Source organism: Macaca fascicularis, chromosome 3, assembly GCF_037993035.2.
Source record: "Macaca fascicularis isolate 582-1 chromosome 3, T2T-MFA8v1.1".
NCBI classification, from domain to species: Eukaryota; Metazoa; Chordata; class Mammalia; order Primates; family Cercopithecidae; genus Macaca; species Macaca fascicularis.
Genome location: NC_088377.1, coordinates 105776609 through 105792609, shown reverse-complemented (window position 1 = coordinate 105792609; position 16001 = coordinate 105776609).

Here is a 16001-nt window from a genome sequence, read left to right as displayed (position 1 = left end):
CTCCCTTAAATAGATTCTGTTTAAAAGCCAAGGAAATTTCAAAGCCTTTCTTTTCATTTTTCCACCGGAGAAAATTATTTAAACTTGATGTAGGACTAAAATATGTTTTAAAGATTCTAGAGATTTGCTATGAAATTCACAAATTAGTATATTCAGACACAGACACACACATGATGAAAGAATGCCAACCTTTATTCTTTGGGATACCCAGGCTGAATGTAGGTGCACAAAAGAACCACCTCAAACTTGTGGATGTATCAGAATCACCTGGAGGGCTCATTAAACAACTTATTGCTGGGTCCACCCACACAGTGTCTGATTCCAAAGGCCTAGGGTGAGGCTAAGAATGCGCATTTCTCTCAAGTTCCTAGGTAATGCTGATGCTGCTAGTCTGGGGAACCACCACTCTTCATAAACTCTGAACCCAAACTTCAGAGAATCTTCTTCCAGACTCTTCTATTATGTAAAATTCTATCACAGATCAGTTTCTCTCAGCTAGAGACTTTCCTTCCGTTGAACCTCAGAGAAATTTAGAGATACAGTAAATTCGTACTAATCAAAGTATTTGAGGACAGGTGTGATAGGGAAAGTGGCTCCAATATGTTGTTATAGAGGAAATCATACTGAGGTTTTGTTCTCTGAAAAGGAAGGGGATGGCTTATGATCACTATTAATGCTCACGGAACAGGTAAAGTTTTAAAGTAATATCAGTTAAGGAGCTCAAATTTCTCATTTACAGTGTTGGTGGACACACCAACAACATCTGGGTCTGCCAATTAACTGTGCAACTTTAAGCAACTTACTTAACCCGTCAGTGCCTCAGTGTCCTCATCTGTAAAATGAAGATGATAATAGTAATAGTTACCTTACAGAGTTATTAAGAGGATGTGGTAGGTATAGAATCCGATTTGTGGAAAGGACTTCATGAACGCTTGTATTATCGATTAGAACTCCAGTTCTGTATTAAGAAGAAAGCATTTGGCTGGGAGCAGTAGCTCACACCTGTAAACTCAGCGTTTTGGGAAGCTAGGGTGGGTGGATCACTTAAGGTCAGGAGTTCAAGGCCAGCCTGGCCAACATTGGTGAAACCCAGTCTCTACTAAAAATACAAAAATTAGCAGGGTGTGGCTGGGCTTGGTGGTTCATGCCTGTAATCCCAGCACTTTGGGAGGCTGAAGCGGGCGGATCACCTGAGATCAGGAGTTCGAGGCCAGCCTGGCCAACATGGTGAACCCCCATCTCTACTAAAACTACAAAAATTAGCTGGGCATGGTGGTGGAAGCCTGTAATCCCAGCTACTCGGGAGGCTGAGACAGGAGAATCGCTTGAACCCTGGAGGCGGAGGTTGCAGTGAGCTGAGATTGCACCATTGCACTCCAGCCTAGGCAACAAGAGCAAAACTCTATCAAAAAAAAAAAAAGTTTTTTTTTTTAAATTGTGGAACTAGTGTTTTATTTCTAAGCTTGCAGATATTTCTAGAATTCCACTTACTGTTACATCTAAATGTATGCTGATTTTTCGTTAAATAATAAGCAGATCTGTAACCATTTTCTTTTCTAACCTCTTTCCATATTTATATGAGTATAGGAAAACTATGGTTATGAATATTTTTTACTTTTTGATAGCTTTTAAAAACTATCAGATGTGGCTGGGCGCGGTGGCTCAAGCCTGTAATCCCAGCACTTTGGGAGGCCGAGAAAGGCGGATCACGAGGTCAGGAGATCGAGATCATCCTGGCTAACACGGTGAAACCCTGTCTCTACCAAAAAAAAAAAAATACAAAAAACTAGCCGGGCGAGGTGGCGGGCGCCTGTAGTCCCAGCTACTCCGGAGGCTGAGACAGGAGAATGGCGTAAACCCGGGAGGCGGAGCTTGCAGTGAGCTGAGATCCGGCCACTGCACTCCAGCCTGGGCGACAGAGTGAGACTCCGTCTCAAAACAAACAAACAAACAAAAAAAAAACTATCAGATGTGTGATAATCAGAGATAGATTTCAAGTTTACTTACAATGTAAATTAGGAAAATTTTTATAAAGATTCTATCCAGTATTGATCCAAAGTATAAATTGTATGTCTTTTTAAGCAGCAGTTTGACAATGACAATCAAATTGATACTATGTAAAAGTTTTGAAATCTTATAGCTGGCTACTGGGGTTTTATCTATTCCAATTCTTGAAAATTTACCAAATACAGGTTAGTCACAAAATCACAACTATCCGAGGTATCTGTCAATAAATCAAAGATTGCAATGATTATAGTTTATTTCACATGAATGTAATTCTAACACTAAAAAATTTCTATATGGAATATGTTTTGTAGTCCTAAATTGATATTTTATATCATTTTTCAGTGAATAACTAGTTGTTTACAGAGGTCTGTGCATATATCTCTAGCTTTTCTAACTGAAATATTAACAGTTAATTATAAAAATATGAATTATACGTGGGGCTTGTCATTCTGACATTTAATACTTCAGTGTTGTGATAATGGTGATTACTTAAATATACTGTTTGAAATTGTAACACATGAGTTAAAATCAAAAGATTGTATATGTGCATATTTGTATACTGCTACATGACAAAAGTCCAGAAAGAACATGATTCACATGAAAATTGTTTGGAAGGACGTGACAAAGTTTTAACAGTCCTGTGTAGTGAAAGGAGAATAGAAGGACTACTTCTACTTCCTGTATCTGAAATTTTCAAAAGTTATTTCAAAATGAACATTTAAACAACAGGAAATTTTAGAGACAACCACTTTGTGACTGTCTTCATCTTTGACATTCAACATCCTAGGAAAAATGGGCTGTTGTATTCAACTTCTTATTCCCAACAGCCATTATGAATGGTTTTTGATTGATCTCACAAAAAGCATGTGATTTAGACATTAATGCAGTGACTACCATGAAACAGAGTATTGGATTACCTAAGGAAAGAAGCAGAAGATGGAATCTGAGGCAATCAGGATGAGTGAAAAACTTACTTGCAGCTAAACTGCAAATGGAATCATCAGGAACATCCCTTTCTTATGGAGTCCTTTGATTTACAAGTTAACTGCAAACATAGGAGATGATAGTTCCAAGAAGGAACATTTTATCATCTTTATTTTTAATCTCAAGAATGGTACATACCATCAGTGAATGACCTGTTGCAGTGCTTTCATTGAAGCGTTCTTCATTCCCTCAGCAATGTGATTGTGATGACTGAAAAAGGGAAACTGTGCCACTATTTGTACCACCATCTTCACCAAAATCAAAAAATGCTTTTTATGATGTGTGGAGACACTCTTCATGTGTGTTTCAGTAGACACTCTTTGCAGATAGAAAAAACTGAGAAAGCTCACTTTGGGAAGGTCACCTAAAGAGTGTCATTGAAGTGAATTTTAAGTAGGCACCATGATCGTTTTCCTGGTTGCTGTTGGATCATATCTCAGGAGCTGGAATGACAGACATTATTGAACAAAGAAATCAGGATAGTGGAACTTGAAGGGCTTCATCTCAGTGCTTTTGTAAGTATGAAGTGCATATATTTATAATTTTCACTAAACACAGGAATATTTCCTGTCTACACTTGCATTTTTTTCTATCAATTGACGCTTACAATTATTTTTGCAAGTTGGAAAAAATGCAGTATTAATTTCATTTGCAATAAATTTAATAGATTAATTAGGAGAGAATAGATATCTTTAAAATGGAGTGTTCTATCCAACTGTAAGTTATAGCTGAGGTGGTACCAGTTTAAGAAGTGAGAACTTCTTCACTGACTGAAATTTGCATATCAATCCAAATCATTGTGCTTGTTTACTATTTTTGTAGACGTCATTCTTCAAAAGTGCTGCATCTTTCATAGCCAAGGAGGACAAAGACATCTTTCCTGCAGGTGGTGACCACGTGGAGGATTATAGACAAATGGTGGTTCCATCTGCAGCATCACCAAAATGCTGTTGTTATTGCTTCCCTCTGGGATCTTCTTGCATCTTTGCTTCTCAAGGGGCACAACTTTTATAGAAGCTTGGCACCTAGTTCATTGAAACAGAGCCAACAAGAATGAATTCAGAATCGCAAGAATCACACAGAGCAACCTGATTTACGCTTCACCCAGATTGACTTTTTATTCTGCATCGCTGTGTTCTCTGCCTGCTTCCTCTTCTCGCTCTCTCTTCCCTTCATGTGTTTATACATAGCATTATCATTTTATGTACTATTTGTGAATGATTTGCCGACATTATCTTCCTGTAACCCAAAACACTTCAACATTTACTTTCTAAGAGCCTGAGCATCTTACATTGACTTTGGTAAAAATTTCAAAATCATGAAATGTGTCGATAGTATAAAAGTATAATGATATACAGTCCATATTCACATTTAAAAAATTAGCAGGGTGTGGTGGCATGCATCTGTAGTCTCAGTTACTCAAGATTGTGCCACTGGAAGGAAAAAAAAAAGCATTCTTTAAGTAAGTGAACCTGAGAAACATTGAGTTAAACAATGTAAAGTGTCTTTTTTTTGCAGGACTTCTCAGTACTCTCAGTACTTTTTCTGTGCCATGTACACTGTGAATCCTCTAAAGGAGGATATAAAACTTACTGTTCCCAGGGATTATTTATGTAGACACAGAACTTTTGTTGCAAGTAGCATTTTGAGGATAACAATTTTTAGAATATTGTTACAATTATGGTAAAAGACTGGTATTTCTTGACTTAAATATACACTTGATAGAAATCAGCATATGGCTCCAAACTAAGACATGGGGACAGGATTGGGGTAAATTAAAAATGTTCTCCTTACCCATAAGAATTTCCTACAGTCCTTCCGAAGTGGTAACATTTCCCTCGTTCACTTCTTCATTCTTGCCGACATTCAGTATTACCCACAAATATTTTTTGAGGTGTTTAAATAACAGGCACTGTAGATACTGGGGATTAAAATACTGAATAAAATACACAAAGTTCCTGTTCTCATGGAATTTGTCTTGTAGCAAACAGATGATACACAAATAAGCAAGTAAATGTATAGTATGTCAGATGGTGATAAGTACTAGGGAAGAAATGAGGTGAGACAAAGGGCTGAAGAAGAGAGGTGTAGGGCAGTGAGCCATTTAAGCAGAGACCTGGAAGAAATGACGGGGCAAGCTGCAGGGACACCCAAGAAGGAATTCAGAGCAGGAAAAGAGAAGTAAGTACAAACAAATATCTTAAAGTGGGAGCAAGCCTGATGGCAGAAGCCAAGAAAGTAAATGAGGGAAAGAGAGAAAAAAGAGAAAGTTGGAGGCCAGAGAGGACCCTACTATGGGGAAGATGATGCTAGCTGTCCGACCGCAGAGCAAATCACCCCAAACTTTGTGGCTTAGAAGAACAATAACTATTTATTTCCTCCCCCAACAGTTTCCGTATGTGAGGAATTTGGGAGTGGTCTAGCTGGGTAATTCTGACTTGGAGTTCTTCATGAGATTCAGTCGGCTGTCAGGTGGGACTGCAAACACCTGAAGACTGGATGAGGCTGGAAGAGGTTCATCATACAGCCAAAGAGTTGGTGTCAGCTGGTGCCCAGGATACTCCATTCCTCTCTATGTGGTCTCTCCACAGAGCTGCTTGAGGGTTCTGCTGTATAGGCCCAATGAGTTCTTCTTGCCTGCTACACAGACAAAACTGTTATTACTCAAATCAGTCTCCCCAAGAACTCAGAGGCTAGAGTTTTTTGGGGTAAGCAGGGGGCTAGGGAGTGGGTGCTGCTGTTCATTGGGATGAACTCATAAGGGTGTGCAAAAGCATCCTCATGAGCTGAGTCTGCCTCTGGGTTGGGGGGCCACAGGACCAGCTGAGTCATGAATCCCAGGTCTGGGTGTAATAGGTTGGTTGCAAGAATGCAAAAGTCTGAAAAGCATCTCAAAAGAGCAATTTTAGGTTTTATAATAGTGATGCTATCTACAGGAGAAACTGGGAAAGTCACAAATGTTATGACCTCTGGCCACATGACTTCTGATCAGCAAGAGATTATAGAAAAGCAAGCTAGGAGACAATAGCTGGTTATTGTTTTGCTACACTTACATCTTAGCAGAATTCGAGCCCTTCCCACAATTCTAATCTCAATGCCCTACATTCATCTTACAAAGGCAGTTTGGGACCCCAGACAAGGAGGAGACTGGTTTTAGGGAGAAACTATTATTAACCTCACTTTAAAATTGAGCTGTAAACTAAATTCCTCCCATAGTTAGCTTGGCCTATACCCAGGAATGAGCAAGGACAGCCAGCCTGTGAGGCTAGAAGCAAGGTGGAATCAATCATGCTGGACTTCTCTTGTGGTCATAATCTTTGAAAGGTGGTTTCACTGCATAGTGTCTGGCTTCCCCCACAGAAAATAATCCAAGAAATTGACGCAGAAGCTGCAATGCCTTTTGTGACCTAACTGGAAGTCACACACTGATTCCTGATTCTGCATAGAAGGGATTCTCAGGGTAGGAACATCACGATGTGAGGATCACTGAAAGCATTTTAGAGATGGGTTACCACACCATTGCAAGGTCGTTAGCTTTTACTCTGAGTAAGAGGGAAGGTTTGGGATAGAAGAGTAATTCGATCTGCCTTATGTTTCAGAAGCACTCCTCTGAGTGCTGTGTTGAGAATAGACCATGAAGGGTGGGTTGCAAGGGTGGGAACAAGGAGAACAGCGATGAGGCAATCTCAAGAATCCAGGTGAGAGGTTCTGGTGGCTTGGACATTATGGTAGTGGTAAGGGTGGTAAGAAGTAAATGGATCCTTCTGGCTATTCTTTGAAGTTAGAGGCAACAGAATTCCTGATGGATTAAAATTATGGGCTGTGGAAAAAGAAGAGTAAAAAATGACTCCAAGGTTCTTGATCTTGGAGCAGCCTGATTGAATTGCCCTCTTCTATATCCTAGCACCAGGCCCATCCATTGCCATGGAAACTCTTGGAATTAGGAGGGGAGCTGCCAGGGTATTGATAGAATATTACCCACAGTCTGTCTAAGTGGCACTAATTTAACACCCTGGCATTTTGCACAAAAGAATCCCAGTGTCATTTCAAATAAAATATAGAAACCAAAATTGTTGTAAGTCATTAAGATATTTTAAGGCACCGATATTCCCAAAACTATGGCTAGTTAATTATAATCCCTCTGCCCCAATTCCCCTTACCTGGCAGTTTTTAGATGACAAAATATTGCTTTTCATTTTTTTGTTTTAATTCCACATTAATAGAAAGAATCCTGGAATCTGTCAGCTGTAGAACATGTTCAACCATTACACAATTTTAAATAATCTTTCTTTCCTTTACAGTAAAAGCAATATTTATTTAAAACTTTTAACTTTTCCAAGCATTAAAAAATTGCTCCTTTGATCGGATGTCAGAAACTTTATGCTGAATATTCCAAATCATTGTAGAGATCAGTATCCTACAGAAAAATGTCAGAGTATACTTACAGCTTAATTGCCTGGGAACTAATCTACTCTAAAATAAAAATGTCTTTTCTTAGGTCCTGAGTTTTGAGACCCTTGCAAATTGGCAAAACAATTTTATTCAAATCTTCTGAGACTCCACATTTAATTCTAAGACTGGGTCTTTGAAAGGATTGTCATTCATTCACTCATTTACTCAATATTGTTGACTCCATAATTACCTTTGAGTCTTGTTCTCCGTGCTGGTGATTCACAAGTGGACAAATCCTTGACCTCAAGGAGCTTACACTATATTGGGAAAGACAGATGAGAAAACTGACGAGGTGCTACTATAGAGTAAAAGGAGGGGACTACAGGAACACATAGGAAGGGCCACCAGCCCAGTCATGAAGAATCAAAGAAGTGAGGTTATCAAGCCCAGACCTGAAGCTCAGGGATGAGTGCAAGGGTGCTCTAAGAAAGAGGGAACCTGGCACAAGAGAGTGTGAGGGATACTCAATGAGCAGCAAGCCAATTCAATAAGGTTGAAGTTTAAAGTGGATGGTGGAAAGTGAAAAGACGTCTAGAGAGGTAAGCTGGTGCCAATCCAGGAAAAGCTCAACTTAAATTTCAAGGTGTTTAGCCAGATGATAATGGGTAATCACTGAACAGTTTCCAGCAGGGCACCATTAGAATTAGTTGGTGTTTTGGAAAGATCACTTTGGCTATAGTTCAGAGCAAGGATTCGAGGGAATCCAACTTTTGCTCCACCTCTTCGTCCTACCATTATATGCAAGTAATTGTCATTTCTTTCTGGTACCATTGTATCAGTCTCTCAAAGAGTCCCTCAATCCATTCTCATAAGTCAACTAAAAATGCAAATCAGATCAGGTTACTCCATTGCTCAAACAATGATTTGGTATCCCATTGCCCTTACAAAGAGGCAAAACATCTTAATAGGATTCACAAATTATGGCTCAATCTAGTCCAAGGAACCCATCCAATCAACCCCATCTCTACTTCTTTGGCTCTTTCTTATGGGGAGGGAGATAGGGTCTCACTCTGTTGCCCAGGTTGGAGTACAGTGGCACAATCACAGCTCACTGCAGCCTCAACCTCCTATACTCAAGCGAGCATCCCACCTCAGCCTCCTCAGTAGCTGGGACTATAGGTATACACAACCATGTCCAGCTAATTTTTTGTATTCTTTGTAGAGACAGGGTTTTGCTATGTTGCCCAGGCTGGTCTCGAACTCCTGGGCTCAAGTGATCCTCTCTCCTAAGCTTCTCGAGTATTTGGGACTATAGATGCACACCACCACACCCAGCTAATTTTTTTTTGTTGTTTTTTAGTAGAGACAAGATCTCTCTATGTTGCCTAGGCTAGTCTTGGACTCCTGACTTCAAACAATCCTCCTGCCTTAACCTCCCAAAGTGCTGGGATTACAGGAAAGAGCCACTGCTCCCAGCCTTCCTTGGTTCTTTCTATTCCACTGATGATGAGTTTTCTTCCAGTACCTCCAAGGGACTAAGCTCTCATTTCCACTTCTCAGGAACCCCAAATGGGTTGTTTTCTCTGCCTAGAATATTGGACTCATCTGTCTGTGACTTTTAATGCCTTTCATCCAGATCTCAGCCTAACCTTCACTTTCTCAGAGGTGGGATCTCTTGATTAAATGATGCCCCTCACCCCTACCCACTACACTCTGGACCCTCTTATTACACCAGTGTCCCCATCACCTAGCACAATACTGGTCTGTGTATTACTCAATCATTACATATTGAATAAATGAATGAAGGTAAGGAGAGAGTTAGGAGGCGTTGCCTAAACTGAAGGATTAGAGAGAAAGGATTTGAGTTTTGAGTGGTAAGAGTGACTAGACTTGAAAATTAACTGGAAATGGGAAAAATAATTGGGAAAAAAGGTAGGCTCTTGTATTAGTCCATTGTCATGCTGCTATAAAGAACTGCCTAAGACTGGATAATTTATAAAGGAAAGAGGTTTAATTGACTCACAGTTCCACATGGCTGGGGAGGCCTCAGGACACTTACAATCATGGCAGAAGGAGAAGCAAACATGTCTTTCATCACTAGGCAACAGGAGAGGGAAATGCCAAGCAAGGAGGAAAGCCCCCTATAAAACCATCAGATCTCGTGAGAATTTACTATCATGAGAACAGCAGCAATGGGGTAACTACCCCCGTGGTTCAATTAATTCCCACCAGGCCCCTCCCACGACACATGGGGATTATGAGAACTGCAGTTCGATATGAGATTTGGGTGGGGACACAGCCAAACCATATCAGCTCTTATGTGTCAGCTTCCCTCACTGTATTGTATGAGCCTTGAGCAGTACCCGGGACATGGTAGAATACTCAACAAACATTTGTGTCAAATGCATGAGTCTGGATAAGTGGAGACCATCACCCGGGCTTCTCGTGTGGGTTAGTGAGCAGCTGCATTCCCCAAAAGAGGGAAAATGTGAGCAGAAGTGCTTGTAGAGAAAGTGCCTCAAACAGTACTACTCAGCTATTTGCTCTTGAAAAGATGATACAGTACTCAAAATGACATTCTATCAATAGAAAGGAAAACAAATCATGACTATGTATGAAGTATTATTGGGTTATATTCAATATTATGTGTTTACATTAGTATTATAATACTTGGAATTTTAACCAGATTTTTTTTAGAATAATTTTATCTAGTTGACTTCAATTTCTGGCAAAGACAAACAAGTTGTAATTTCAGATGGGCTGCTCCTGAAACTTGTGACTGACAATTGCAAAAAATTACTTCCTTCCTCTTAGAGGGGAAAAATTACAGAGACTCTCTAAAAACATCTCTACTGTGACCAGCTATACATCTTTGAATTTCAAAAAATGAAACACGCAGCGTTTCCATTTGGAATAATGAAAAATTTCTGGAACTTGACAGTGGTGATGGTTGCACAACATTTTGAATGTACTAAATACCACTGAAACATATACCTTAAAATGTTTACAATGGCAAATTTTATGTTATGCGTACTTTACTGTAAAAAAAATTTACAAAAACATATGTTCAGCAACATTAAAAGTTTGACCACCTTAGGCAACTTAGTTAGATATTTTAGAAATGTGAGAAGCTTCACTCTGTTCATGAGATGCTTTTGAAAATCACAGCAGCACAATACTGTGTAGGTTTTTTTCTGGCAACAAGATTTGGAGCCCAACATCTGAGAAAGGAATGGAATTCAGGTTGTGTGTAACATGACTTTGAAAGTAAGAAAAAGACGGTCTAAGTAATAACGGAAAACAATCACTTCCCAAGCCTAAAGAAAAGGGCTGTCCTTGGTTCTCTCTCCATCTAATTCTATTTGCTTCTAGAGTTGTATTCTTAGAGAATTTGGATTCCCAATGCAATTCTGTACTTAAGAAAAGGATATGGTATATACAGTAGTTTTCAGCTTTGACCAACTAAAACACATTTATTTATTATTTTCCTTCAGGGATTGCATGTTTTTATAAGGTAATGTCTATTAAACAATATCAAAGTATACTCATTAAATAAAAATTAACTCATTTTCCATTTTTGACTTCTTAGTTGTATTATACACATATGGCCACTTATCTGGGTCACTGATTAACATTCTGTAGCCAGTAATATAGCAACCACACTCAGTTGCTATAACTTCAGGTAAAAGCAAATAATTGACTTTCTGGTTATCTGTCAGTTTTTTCATCTAAAGGTATTCATCTAAATGCCTTTAGACATTTTAATGAAAATTTATTAGGTTTCTAAAATACTGAAAGTAGCCTTGGGCACCTCCATTGCTACCTTTCAGGATCCCTAAATAAAGATTCACCAGTCTAATAATTAGTGTTTATATCAATTTATCTCAATGGAGAAGAGGCTTCTGCCTTTAAAGGGCTTATCAAAATCACCTCAGGGACTTTTGCAAGCTACCGTGTGTATTTCCTTGAGCTCCTGCAGAGAAACTGATATGCCCTCCATAGAAACAGGGAAGATGGAATCTTTTTCTTTTTCTTTCTTGAGAATTACTGCCAAAACAAGCCTCTCTTACTGAAGAGAGTGTATTGTACCTTTCAAGGGTATTAGGACCAAGTAAAGGGTGAGAATCACACTGATTTATACAACTCTTTATGTGAGGCTTTCAGGGCAAAACAAATTTCTAATAGCAAGTCATTTTCTCACGGCCTATACTGAATAACATGGGCCAAGAAACAACACATAAAGTGCTCCAATAAATTGATGAGAAAAGCATTTAATGTGTATGAAAAAAATGAGCAACAAAAATAGAGGGGAAACTAAAGTTACTGACACATATGGGGACAAATATTTCCACCTCACCAAAAACTGAAAAAGGTCAAATGTAAACTGCACCATGAGTTTGGTTTGCTCTGGCTAAGATGAATAACAATGTTAAGATTTACCCTCCCTGCCTGAAGCAACTGAAAAATGGACAAACTGTAGGAAACAATGATTTGCGAGACACTGGATATCAGTCAGTGAAGGACAATGATCCCTGAGAAATGGAGGCAAACAAGGCAATGTCACTGCATTGAGAGAATTTCCAGGTCACAACTCCTGGAGAGAGATTCGGGCAGAGTCTAGCAGACTCCTGAGTTGAAAGATGGAGCAGAAAGTCCAGGGAGACCAAGGCATCTAGAACCTACAGGATGGAATAATGAGAAGGAGAAAGTTGAACAGAGAGAGAACCCCAGAAATGTGCAGGAGGCTCTCTGTCAGTCTTTAGCTGAGTATTAATCAGCAAATGCACAGGAGGAGACCACCAGAGGCCAGGGGAAGACTCTCCTGAAAGGATTGAGGTAAACAGTGCCTGGTGTTCAAGTAGCACCTGACTCACTGGCCAGACTGGAGAAGCTTATGATTCATGGGACATTACATAATGTATTCAGAAGGGACTTAGCTCGGTGGTAGAAAATTAGTCCTTAACTGAAACAATGCGCCAGTCCCATCTAACAAACCTTAAAAGCAAGACCCCAAAGCATCAAACTGTTTCCAAGTAATCTAACTGAATCCTGGAATAAAGCTCAAGACCATCATGTGAATACAAAAATATTCAGTACCCAACAAGGTAAAATTCACAATGTCTAAAATGCAACCAAAAATTAAACAAGTGCACAAGGAAGAAAGAAAAATACTCACAATGAGGTGATAACTTCTTTCAGCTTTTTTATCTCTTGCCTGTCCAAAATAATCTTTAATTGGCTTTCAATTTTGAAAGATACTTCTCTGGGTATAGAATTCCAGTCTAATAGTGTTTTTCTTTCAGTATTTTAAAAATCTTGCTCTTTTCTCACTTGAATTTGTTCCTAGTGACATAGCTGCTGTCATCCTTACTTTTTTTCTTCTACGTGTAGCATATCTTTTTTTCCTCTGACTGATTTTAAGATTTTTTTTCTTTATCACTGGTTTTGAACAATTCCATTATAATATGCCTTGCTGTCATTTTTCTCGTGTTTCCTACACTCAGGGTTAATTGGGATTAATACAGGTGATTAATCTAACGCAAATGTTAGAATTAGGAACTAAAAGCAATAAGACAAGTATTATAACAATATTCCTTATATTTAAAAAGTTAAAGACATAGAGGACATAAAAAAGACACAATATCAAATTTGTAGAGATGATACTACAGTGTGTGAGATGAAAAACACACTGGATGGGATTAACAGCAGGGCACACATTATAGTAGAACCATATTAGTGAACTTGAAGACACAGCAAGAGAAACTTCAAATGCAATGAGAGAAAGAGAGTGAGAAAAACAAACAGACTATCAGGGGTCTGTGGGACAACATCAAGGAGCTGAATGCACCTGAAATTGGAGTCACCATGGGTGCAGGGTCAGAGGAAAAACAGTAGAAACATTATTTTTATGTGGAACAATGGTTCAAACTTTTTCAAATTTGATGACAACTATAAACCTACATATCTAAGAACCCTAACTATCCCTGAGCACAGGAAACATGAGGAAAATGACAGCAAGGCATATTATAATAGAATTGTTCAAAACCAGTGATAAGGAAAAAAAATCTTAAAATCTGCTGGAGGAAAAAAAGATATGCTATGTGTAGAAAAAAAAAATAAGATGACAGCAGCTACGTCACTGGACAAAAATTCAAGTGAGAAGAGAAAAGAGCAAGATATTGAAAGAAAAGCACTATTAACCTGGAATTCTATATCCAGAGAAAATATCTTTCAAAATTGAAAGCCTATTAAAGACCTTTAGACAGGCAACAGATGAAAAAGCTGAAGGAATTGATTACCAGCAGGTCCACACTACAAGAAATGCTAAGAAAGTCTTCCTACACAAAAGAAATGACATAAGATTGAAATACAAAGAAATGATGAGATTAAAAATGGAACTCTGTGGGTAAATTAATTTTTTTTCATCACTTAAATCTCTTTAAAAGATGTCGGCTGTTTAAGTAAAAATAATGACAATGGACTGTGGGCTTTCTGCCATTTGCACGGGTGAAATATATGACAATAATAACACAAAAGTCAAATGAAAAGAAATCGAATTTGTTTCTTATCCTATATCTGAAGTAGTAAAATATCACTTGAATGTTGACTGATACATTTTTAAAAATCAGTAAGAATATGGAAGATTTGAACGATACTATTAGCCAACTTGACCTTGTTGACATTTACAGAATACTCTATGTGACAAGAGCAGAATACACATTCTTCTCAAGTACACACAATGTTTAACACGGTAGGCTATTTTCTGGGTATAAAGCAAATCTCAGTAAATTCAAAAGGATTCAAGTCATAGTGAGTATATTCTCTGACCACAGTGGAAATGAGTAAGAAGACATAAACATCTTTGGAAAAGTTTTAAAATATATGGAAACTAAATAGCCCACTTCTAAACAACCCACGGATGAAAAAAGAAATTTAAAAAAATTAGAATATATATTCAACTGAATGACAATGAAAATGCAAAATGCCAGAATTTGTGTGCTACTGTTAAAGTTGTATTTAAAGAGGAATTAATAACAATTATTGCAGTTTTTAGAGGATAGTTTAGGTCTATATTAGAAAAGAATAAATCTCTCAAATCAGTTATCTCAGCTTCAACCTTAAGTGACAGGAAAAAGAAGGGCAAGTGAAACCCAAAATAAAAGAAAATAAATAATAAAGATCAGAGCAAGAATTAATGAAATAGAAAATGAAAAAACAATAAAGTCAATACAATAAAAAAAGCCTAGTTGTTTGATATCAATCAAATTGATTAACCACTAGCCAGATTGATTAGTCAAAAAAGAAAGAAGTTACAAATTACCCATATCTGGAATGTGGGAGGTGGCATAACTGCAAATTCTACAAATACTAAAGGATAACAGTTGAAGATTAGGAACAATTTTAAGCCAATAAATTCAACAACTTACATTAAATAGACAAATTCCTCAATAGACACAAACTATCAAAGCTCACTCAGGAAGAAATAGATACCTGAATTGCCCTATAACTATTAAAGATATTGAAATTGTAGTTGAAAAATATTTTGACAAAGAAAACTCTAGGCCCACATGGCTTCTTTGGTGAAATTCACCAAAAAAGTAAGGAAGAAATAATATTAATTCTATACAAACTTTTCCAGAAGACATTGCATTAATACCAAAACCAAAGACATAAGAAACTTATGGATCTGTCAGGTACAGTGGCTTGCACCTGTAATCCTAGCACTTTGGGAGGCTGAGGTGGGCACGTGGCTTGAGCCCAGGAGTTCGAGACGAGCCTGAGCAACTTAGTGAAACCGTGTCTCTACAGAAAATACAAAAATTGGCCAGGCAGGGTGGCGCACACCTGTGGTCCTAATCGCTTGAACCCGGGAAGGGGAGGGTGCAGTGAGCTGAGATCATGCCACTGCATTTCAGTCTGGGTGACAGAGCAAGACCCTGCTTCAAAAACAAAAAAACTATAGACCAATATCCCTCATAAACATAAAGTTAGCAAATTGAACACAACAATATTTTTTAAAAGGATGATACATCATAGCCAACTGAGGTTTATCCCAGTATGCACGTTTGGCTTAATATTAAAAAATTTTTAATGTAATTGACTATATTAGCAAACTTTGAAAAAAAAAAACCTTTATCTCAAAAGATGCAGAACAAACATACTGATAAAATTCAATACCCATTTCCAATAAAAATGCTCAGCAAATTGGCAGTAGAACAGGACTTCTTCAGCCTGATAAAAAGCATATAGAAAATCCTATAGATAAATACCATACTTAATGGTAAAGAATGAATCTTTCCCACTAAGATCAGGAAAAAGACAAGGATGTCCATTCTCACTTCTTCTACACAATATTTTACTAGAGGTCCCAGCCAGTACACTATGGCAAGAAAAAGAAATAAAGTACCCAGATTTGAAAGGAAGAAACAAAACTGTCTATATTTGCAGACAACATGATTATCTATGGAGAAAATCTGGTGGAATCTACAAAAAAAATTTAAAAACTAGTAGAACTAAAATGTGAGTTCAGTAAGGTTACAGGATTCCAGGTCAATATACAAAGTCTAGTATATTCCTATATACCAGCAACAAACAATCAGAAATTGAAATTTTAAAAA